Source organism: Stegodyphus dumicola, chromosome 12 (assembly GCF_044657685.1).
Source record: "Stegodyphus dumicola isolate Sdum_Otavi_A_Nest chromosome 12, ASM4465768v1".
In the NCBI taxonomy this organism is placed as follows: Eukaryota; Metazoa; Arthropoda; class Arachnida; order Araneae; family Eresidae; genus Stegodyphus; species Stegodyphus dumicola.
In genome coordinates this window covers 65,849,867-65,856,748 of record NC_140779.1, presented here as the reverse complement: position 1 = coordinate 65,856,748, position 6,882 = coordinate 65,849,867, and the positions used below count along the sequence as shown (strand labels likewise).

General features: G+C 29.3%; 1 protein-coding gene across 3 annotated transcripts in view; it reads right to left on the bottom strand.

Moving 5' to 3' along the window:
- Positions 1 to 1,760: 1,760 nt before the first annotated feature.
- The window catches only part of LOC118189812 (protein disulfide-isomerase A5), a 135,680-nt gene continuing 130,558 nt past the window's right edge, over positions 1,761 to 6,882 (bottom strand). For all 3 annotated transcript variants that reach the window (XR_015038229.1, XM_085806506.1, XM_085806507.1), the window contains one exon: positions 1,761 to 2,235. The gene's annotated coding sequence lies outside the window, so the exon portion shown is untranslated. The remainder of the gene's footprint in view (positions 2,236 to 6,882) is intronic.

The window sequence follows — 6,882 nt, the reverse complement described above, 5'->3', positions numbered from 1 at the left end:
TCTAGAGATTCAGTATCAATGTTTTAATCAATATAGCTAGTGAATTTAGCTTAAATTAACCACAGAAATTGTTCTTAAATTTTTTAGCTTTTTCCTTCCCCTTTGATACTGAAGTAGGTTATAATAATAAATTTAAATTTGTATTCACTGGCAAGAAACAGAATTCTATTAACTTAATAACATGGTTAACAAAAAATTCTTTCTCACAGGTAAGTTTACAATCAGATTACTTTCCTTACACCTGCTAAATTCAGCTTTTAATTTATTTTTTAAACTATTGTAAGGTATACCACATGTAAGCTTAGCCATTTGTTGACACAATTACCACTCCTAAGCACTTGAAAGCACAGTTGAAAAATTTCTGCCATATTAATTTGTATACCATTGATTCATAATCTTTTTCTAGTATTCCTTAGCATTCCTTACAAAAATCGTCAAATCTGTGAAAAAAATGTATTTAAGAAAAATATGAAATTCAAAAAATAAAATTATAAAAATAATAATAATGTTTTTGTTGCTAAAAGAAATGGTACTGTAATGGGGGGGGGGGAGTTTAAGTGATTTTGGTCCAGGACAACAAGAGTCATAACACTAATACTTGTATCGATCCAAATAAAACTTGAAATATTAAATGCTAAGCACATACTATTATTTTAATTAAAACATGTTTATAACTAACAAATCATTTTTAAAATATTACTTATCTAGGGTTTTTCTACTTTCTGTCCTAAGCTAATGCTTAGAATACAACATTTATCAAAATGGAGAACATAAGAATAAACATGGTCAAGTATAAAACTCATGCAATACTATTTAGTAGTAATACAATAACTATTCAGAAAAAGAGTACTCTTACCTATGCATGAATTTAAAAACTAATTTATATTTATGGAATAAAACCCAATTTTTTTTAAATAAAACTTTAATATAGTTGAGTGTAAGTCTTCCAGTGATGTACCAAAGTGGGGAGAGGCAGCCCAGTCTTCTTATCAGGGGCAAACTCCAAAGAACCATAAAATTTTTAGTATATGTACCCATATACAGGAACATAAAAATGGGACTTTGTACTCGAGGAGGATGATGACGTATAAATGTGCCGTGTTTATGTTTAAAAGTTTATGTTAGAAGTGACGATGCTCTGCTTTTAAAGATATGAGCAGTTTTCTACTCTTCTAGTCATTCCCTCACCCTTCTGAGCAGCTGCACAGGTGATAGATATGGCTCCATGTTCAGAAAGTGAGAGGGTAAGCATGAATCAAAATACTGAAAATGCAGTAGCTAAAGACATTAATTTTGATAAAGCTTTAAAAAAATTTTAAGAAGCCAAAGCTTGCAAAAAATAAATTTAGCTTTTTTTACTGGCAGAAGAGTTAAAAGCACTTAATACTTTAGTTAAAAAAACTTTTTTTAAAACATCAAAAATAGTACATTAATAAGCTCTTTTTTAATATATGTTTGTTTGCTAGATGCAAGTTGTTTTATCCCTATTCTTAACATTTTTTGTTTCCCAAATCATGTTAACTACTTAATTTTAATTAAATAAATATTAATTGCATATTTGGGTTGACATTTTATGTGATGATCGTTTCATTAAGGGGGGGGGGCCCAGGAATATTTTGCCCTAAGCCTTGAAAGCTGTAATCTGTCATTGAGTCACCCAAAATTACAATATATTACAATATCAATATTACAGTACAATATCATTATCATGAATTTAAATGATATTGTACTGTACATTAAATATTCTAAAAACTAGTAGCTGAATTTTAAAATGCATTTTATTTACAAATAGTAAAGATTCATACACAAATTTCTGAATGACAAATTATTGTACAAAAATATATATCCTTTTTTTATATTTAAACAATTGTTTCAGGTACTCCAGCAAATAATATTTTTAAAGTGCTCTTTACAAATTAAATCATATGCACATATATAAATATACAAATTTTCAATCTTAAATTTATGCATTATAAATTATTTTCCAAGGATGTAATTATAAAAATTAAAATCTGTATAAATTCAGATAATTAAGTAATATAAGATTATTTTTTTTAAATGTTAGAAATACATCAACAAGATTGGAATATTAAATAAAATATTACTTTTCATTTCATTATTTACATACATTTGAGATAATTTGGTAAATACTATGAGAATTTGAAGAATATAATGTAAATGGAATACTCAGAATGAGTTACAAATAAGCTTGGTTCCATTTCCCAGAACACTTACCTAAATATAAATAAAAAAATTAATTTATTTTTTATAGAACTTGTAAAACAGAACAGAGCAAAAAGAAATCCATGGAAAATTCCAAAATACACTCAATTCAATTTTAACAGAATATTTCAATAGTGCATTTAAGTTAATATAGATAGATAGATAGATGTTTCAAAAGAATAAATTGAATTTAAATACAAATTTAATTAACTCTTTGTACCATTGCTGCAAGGAATGAAATTTAAATTTTAACAAACATGTATATATGTAAAAAGCAAATTTAAAGTTAAAATAATTTAAAAATGTGCAAACATATAAAAGATTTAATTTTCGAATTAATCTACGATATCATTTAAATTCAGATAGCATAAGTAAATCAAGTGCAAAATCAAACCATGAAAATAAATTCACCAATTTAGCAAATTAAAATTAATCTAAGAAATTTTTTAACCCTTTGCGGCTCAGTGTTCCACTACATGGAACACACAAATTGAATCGCTTCTGAAACCTTTAAATTCAACCGTAAATAGATAAAAATGCCTTTATAATATACTTTGAACTTTTCTTTTTAAACAGTAGATAGCAGCATATCACAAAGAGACACAGAATTTTCATTTATTATGTGTTATTAAAATCCACTTTTTTTCAAGTAATTTTCTCTATTTTTTTAATGATATAAAAAATTTTATTTGGAATAAAATTTAGGCATAATTTTGCTGGCTGTACTCCAAATTATCTGTTCTATATTTTTTTTTAATCTTTCAGACAAAAACCATATGCAGAATCATTGAATAAACCTGGGTGTTCCATTAGCAGGAACACTGCGCCATTAGCGATCTCATGCTGTTACGAATCAGAACATCTGTACTTAGGAGAGAACATCTGTTCTTTACGTTTTCTGTTTCTGTTGCTTTGGGGGGGGGGGGAATGAAATCAAACAAAGCAGTATTGAGGGGTGAGGTATGTTTTATGTTATGAAAGCCCTAATATTGGCATCTCGAATTTTTTGGGAGTAGTTTTTAGGCAGGAATTTTATTAGTAGCTTGACACGTCTTTACTTAGACGTGTGCGAATTTTTTGCTGTCACATTGTAGTCTCATTCCCATTTATTTTCAATAATTGTGTAGATATTTTTCATGTATGTATATATTATAGGCTTGTTTTTCTTTATTTAAGTGCAACTATTACAAAATTTTACCTGTATACTCCTTTAGGACTAAATACGAGGGCCATCCAGGAAGTAGATTACGTTTCCGTCTGTGTCCGCTAGGGGCGGGGCTAGCGCGGCCATCTTGGGGTCAGAGCGTTGCGCAGCTCAGTCTGCATCTAGCCGTGCTAGTGAGAGGTTCGTGCTGTGCTCCGTTCAGATACTGTGACGGTTTGAAATGTCTGCGTTAATTGAAAATCCCGCGAGCTGCGAGGTGCGCTCAGTAATAAGGTTTCTGACTGCAAAAAACTGTAAACCGATAGAAATCTATCGGCAGCTTCGTGAAGTGTATGGGGACAACATTATCACTGAAGGTGGAGTGCGTCAGTGGGTCATCAGATTTCAAAATGGCCGAACCAATGTTCACGACGAAGATCGAAGTGGGAGACCCAGCATAGTGACTGCCGAACTTCTCGAAAAAGTCGATGCTAAAGTCCGTGAAAATCGAAATTTCACAATAACGGAACTTTCTTTGAGTTTTCCACAAATTTCGCGAAGTTTGTTGCACGAAATCATCAGCGAAAAGCTTGGTTACCACAAGTTTTGTGCAAGATGGAAGGCAAGAAGAAGTAACGAAGTGGTTGAAGGCGCAGGCGGCCGAATTTTTCGACGAAGGAATTTCCAAGCTCGTACATCGCTACGATAAATGCCTTAATTTGTATGGTGACTATGTAGAAAAGTAGTATTTGAGTGTGGCTTTCATCTGTATATAATAAAATTTGTTTCCTATACTTTGTTTATTTTTTTATTCCAAAACGTAATCTACTTTCTGGATAGCCCTCGTAGACTGCATACAACTTTTTTTGTTGAAATTCCGACGTTAACATATAGCGTGCCGCAAAAGGTTAAAAAATGCATAAGTGAATGACTGTTGAGCAGGCAGGAGACAGACTTATCAAGGGGAAGTTGCCTCCAAACCTAACTCTACAATCATTCAATTCGTGTTTCGTCATTCATGCAGGCAAGGGTAAAAGTCAAAACCAAAAGTAAATACATAGTGAAGAATGTCCAAAAAGAAATACCAATAAAGTGTTACCTTGAGAAAAATAAAGGTCTAAAAGGAAAATACCAATAATGAAGTATTTTGAGAATTAAGCGATGCAAAGTCTAGTATTAAATTAATTTTTTAAAAAATTAAAACTTCATTTTTCTCAAGGTAACACTTTATTGGTATTTCTTTTTGGACATTCTTCACTATGTATTTACTTTTGGTTCTGACTTTTATTTTTGCCTGCATGAATGACGAAACATGAATTGAATGATTGTAGAGTTAGGTTTGGAGGCAACTTCCCCTTGATAAGTCTGTTTCCTGCCTGCTCAACAGTCATTCACTTATGCATTTATTTAAAAAAATTTTAGATTAATTTTAATTTGCTAAATTGGTGAATTTATTTTCATGGTTTAGTTTTGCATGGTTAAGTTTGATTTACTTATGATATCTGAATTTAAATTGTATTGTACTGTTTGCACATTTAGATTAGTTCGAAAATTAAATCTTTTATATGTTTCCACATTATTTTAACTTTAAATTTGCTTTTTATGTATATACATGTTTGTTAAAATTTAGATAGATAGATGGATGTTTATATAAAATATGTAATAATTATCAAACATTATATTAATAATATTATTATTAATATAAGATAGCAATGTTTTACAGTAATTAGAAAAGAAATGTTTATCAGTTAATTACAAATACTGTTTATTAATTAGATTTATATTGTATGACAATGCCAGATAATTATGCTGTGACCGCAATAAATAATACAGAAAAAAATAAAAATATCACAATAAAAGTTAAATATCATTTGAAATGGTTGTCGTCTGAAAAATTGTCTGAAAAGCATTTGAAAACTTGAGTAATTTACAGGGTCTTATTTTTTAATTAGACTTAAAAATCTAACTGAAGTCAATAAATATCAAAACTGATAAATAGTAAAAATTATACTTTTTTTTATTTTAAAATATGAACTAAAATAATGCAATAGTGAAGCAATGTTCTTAACACTTGGTATGAGTTTTAAGCTCAGTCATCCAAGAGGTTTTCAAGTTGTTTCAACATTTGATACCACAACCCATACGAATATAAGACTTCTTTTTAAGGTGTATAATCTTTAACCCATAATAGCTCATGTTTTTCTTTATAGAGCCAAATATCAGATTAAAGTCTTAGGTGCTTTTTTAAATGCAAATCATTAACTTGATGCATTTTATGATTTAAATTTTTCCTGCTATTCAAAATAAGAAAGGGTGTAGAAAACAATCAAAATTTCAAAATATTTACTGACATTCCAAGGGAAACTGAACACAGAGGCATTAATGAATATAAAAACGTGCAAAGAGAAGGAGCTTTACAATTAACAGTTCGGCTTATAATTCCGTACTAAATGTAGTATTTGATCTCGATGTACTCCGTCTTTGATATGATTTAAATCAAATTCCTCGTCATTATAAATATCACAAATACACATCAAATAGTTTTTTGGTTGCAATTTTCTAATTTCGATTATGTGTAATGTATGCTTTACGCATGCACGTGTTGAAAGAAATGTTTAATAAAGAAAACAAATAAATATTAAGCTTTTTTTTTTCTTTTTTGTAAATTTTGATACTTTTTATATCATAATTGTTCTTTATTTCATAAATTATGGTTTCATATTTTTAATTTTATAATTTCTACATCCCATCTTAAAACTGATAATCCGGAATCACCAAAGTCACGACGAGTCCGGATTAATGACTTTTGACTCTATTGTTAATATTACCTCCAGTGTGGCTGAATCTAGACATCTAGATATTGGAATGATTAATTAAGATGTTTTAGGATATGCCTTTAGCTACTCTGAGGAAAAAATGTAGCAGTATTAGTTTATGGCCTTTGAAAAAAACAAGTATAACATTGAAAAAACAGATGTATCACTGAACATGGCTGAAATTAAACTATAACTATATTTACATCAAAGCAGATAGAAACAACTGCTTTCATATAAAACAATGCATTTTTCCATTCCATAATCAATTTACACTGAAAATGTTTCATGATTTTTAAATGTGAATTCACAGCAATCAGATGATGATACAAAATTTTGCAATTGGACATTTTCTTTTCCCTCTCTTCATTGCAGAGCTATAAGTCAAAGATTCCCTAATTTCTATCAGGTATCTAGCCAATCTTATCTGATCAGGCACACCTGCTTTAGCACAGATTAAACCTCATGTGTATGGTTTACTACTGCTCAGAGTCAAATAAATGGGATAAGTATCAATTTTCCTATGAACTCTATATAATGAAATATTTTTAAATGAAATTATGTATATGCACACACATGTATATACACACACACTTCTAAATTACATATTTATTGCTATATTTAAAGAAAAGGAGCTGAAAAAGTAAAATTTTAAAGATACTTATTCACATTCATAAGGCTACATATCAAAAGCATCTTAAA